Source organism: Amphimedon queenslandica, unplaced genomic scaffold, assembly GCF_000090795.2.
Source record: "Amphimedon queenslandica unplaced genomic scaffold, v1.1 AMPQUscaffold_13469, whole genome shotgun sequence".
NCBI lineage: Eukaryota > Metazoa > Porifera > Demospongiae > Haplosclerida > Niphatidae > Amphimedon > Amphimedon queenslandica.
Window position 1 is genome coordinate 311,169 of NW_003546295.1, and position 3,646 is coordinate 314,814.

Consider the following 3,646-nt stretch of genomic DNA (forward strand, 5'->3'; position numbering starts at 1 on the left):
AATGAGTACCGTCTAGACCTTCGAATAAAATGGCTACCGCTCCTGTAGCTCCGAGAACCTAGTCAATTTTCTTTATCTGGCTCGGTGGACCATTTGGTACACCGATCTAAATGGAGGACTGTATATAGGTCTGACGCGCTCTCTCGGATTGCTGGCTGTACCGCCGCTACTTTTATAATGGTTCCTTCAGAGAAGAACTCGTGTTATATATAATGTATTATATAACAATGACACACTGCGCATGTGCAGTGTGTCTCGCAAAGAAAAGTATACTAAATAATAATAGTTCCCAACAAGTTCCTAATAGTACTCTTGATGTCCCTGGTGAAGTGAGCTGTTTATTTTATGCCCTTTCATATCTCATTACTGGGTCCATGTCTCAGCATTACGAATTACGTAAAGCAATTGTTAGTAATATGCCAAACTTTGAAGAAGAATTGTTTAATAGTACATTAAGTGCAACCAGATATTCAAGCATATATGATTACATAAATAAGTCCAAAATGTATAAAAATTGTGTGGGCCACTGACACAGAGATAATTACACTAACTGCAATATTAGGTACAACCATATATTCATATTCACTAACTCCTACTTTTGTTGGCTGGGCTAGATATGGAACCCAAACATTAAATGGCATTCCTTGTGATACTAACACACCTGCTTTGTATTCGAAGCATGTTGGTACTAATCATTTCCAAGCAGTTAAGTGTATTAATATTTATTTAGCATTGATTGTTGATGGAAGTGGGTATGGTGAATGGGAGGTGAATTATTCTATAAACATTGGTTGTTTAATGTGACTTGTATTTCACTGCTTGTTATGTGTGTGAGTGAAAACCATTGGTGTATCCATCCAGTATTGCTCAGTATGAATTTGATCTAACTTCATGCAGGAAGTGAGATAAATCAATGTATAACAGTGAATATTGAGTACTTAATGCTATTATAATGGACAGTGAGAGGGTGTGAAAGAGGTTTAGTGTTCATTAGAGTTTAGCATTGATTCAAATTTGTGTGACTATCATTCATGTAGGACAGAGGGTAAGAAAGCTGTTATTATCAAATCTGGATCTTGTTTGTGGCTTGTACTACATGTTTATTACAAATATGAGGAGCTTATGGATCTGGGTGCTTCTGAAAAATTTTGAAGGACAAGAAAAATTTGAGAGTAACATTGAAAGTTGTCATAATGCTTGTACATGTAGTAGCATTCAAGCAGTGATTTAGTACATATATTAATGATCATTCATGTTAATGCTGCTATCAATGCTGTGCGCATTAATAAATTAATGCTTGCCGGCTGATGTTGCGCATTTGAATGACGCTGCCATCGATGCTGTGTGCTTAACAAATGCTTGCCAGCTGATGTTGTGCATCATTTGTTGATGATTGTTGTAACATGTGCATGTTCTCATTAACAAAAAATATTGTTTGCACTTTTAAAATTCTTCATGTACACCATGTTATTGTATATAAAGCAGGTCATGAAAGTATTCAGAGGATATCATTAATAAGCAATATTATGTCTAAAATGCATGCATGCACATACATTTATGATCCAATCAGAAACATTGTAGATGCTAACATTATTATTATTATTATTGTCACATTCATATTTATACAGGTACTTATTTGGCACAAGGACTACTATGTGGTGTTAAACAGTGAGGTCTGACTTGGAATGAGACTCAAAAGTATGATTGTGACAAACAACGTATAACATGCATATACATGTACATGTTTATCATAGTGTATTGTACATGTAGTGGATTATTGGTACTTGTAGTTTTTAATGACTATCATGCATGAAATTTATTCCTTTCATAGTTTGATTTATAGTATGTATAATGGGAGTTTCTAGGAATACATAAGTTGATGTGATTGGTAATAAAGTTTTTTCACAATTACTGTTTGTGCTATTGTTATTATTAGCCTGTAAGTTTACATTACTTGCCTTTGATATGTTTTTGTTGCTATTGCTTTACAGGTAATTACAGCTGGATATGATTTAATGATTCAGCAATAGTTTTGCTTGATATTGGAATGTGCAATAATAACTAAATGCTAATCTGGATTTAGGTTGTTGTAACTAAATTAATTTCTTTATTATATGTAACTTAGTGTTTTGTTGTAGCTCCTTGATCAGTAGTTTATCACACTGTAGGAGGCACCAGTCTTTAGCAGCATTGGTTTCACATTATCATAACCTTAACAATGAAATACATAGTAAGATAGAATATTGGGAGTTTACAAAGTGTCTTACATGTATGTATTTTGTTCTAAGTTATTATTCAAGGTTGCATGTATAATTGTTTGATAATGAAGTCATGAATTTATTATGGCCACAGTAAGTAGTGTATTTACTTGTAATTATACACGATGTATAGTATATATATATAGCATAATGATGACATCATCTCTTTGATGTGGTGGGTCCTATATTTTGTATATAGAACAGATCTATATTTTTCCTAGATTTACTGTTTAATTGTTAGCCAATAATAAATGAATAGTAATAATAATCACAACAGTAAATGAATGGAAAATAAATGAACATAATGAGTAATATGAAAACAGTCAAGTTTAATCTCTTGAGCCTGAGAAACTAAAATTAATGGTACACCCATCGATTTTCTGAAAGTTGAAATGCTTCAGAACACTATTTACATCAGAAGGATCCAAGTTTTCTTTTTCATCAACTGTCTGGACTTTTGGCTCGTCTAATTTATCTACATGTTCCTCCTGCTTCACAGTTCCTTCTGCTCCACAGTGGTTCACTCATAAGAACGTACTCCATAAATGCTTAAATGACCACTCCTTTCCATAATTAACTTTTCCGCAATTCATCTCCTCCCCTTAAACATAAATACACTCCACAGTAAAAGAAGACAGCATTTTGTAAAGCTACAGGTGAGTGTACGCCCAATACTCCCATGTCCCACAGCAGGTTTTCTTCTAGATTTGTCACGATACGAGCTTGCACTTTTTCAGTCCCAACACCTTCTTTGTGTAGTTCACGAGACACGTTGTCTAAGACAGTATGATGCATTTAAAATGTCCATCCTTCTGAGACAAAAAAGGCAAAGCACCCTCATCTTTTGTACGAGCGTAATTCTGTAAGTTGATTAAAATTTGAAGCAAAGACTTCGGCGTGTATGGTCGGCCATTTTGTTGCTTCACTTCCAGGCAAAACTGGGATATCATTGTTAAAAACTTCTCGAGGTCTCTAAGGGTCCACAATAATTCTGGCTGGTAGCTCAACTGTTCTGTCCAAACACTGAACAAACAAAAAGCCCAATTGATGCCAGTAGTGGTATTTTTGGGCACATATTTGATTGATGCATGCTCCAATTCTTCACTGGAGGCAACAGAAAACCGCTGCTTCCCTTTTCCAAGTGACAAAGAGAGTCTCCTTTTCTTTTTTTGAGGTGAACTTGCATCTGTTGCCATTAGACATTGATGATGATAATAGATTTAAGTCAAAGAGAAAGCTACCTTTGCACTCTTCTTCTTCACCATGCTAACACATGCTCTACTACTGCGCATGCGCAGTTAATTAATATTTATAATAATTAATAGCAAAATGGCCGACAAAAAGAGGTGAGCAGAGATGATGCCATCAATATTCCATATATCCTATAT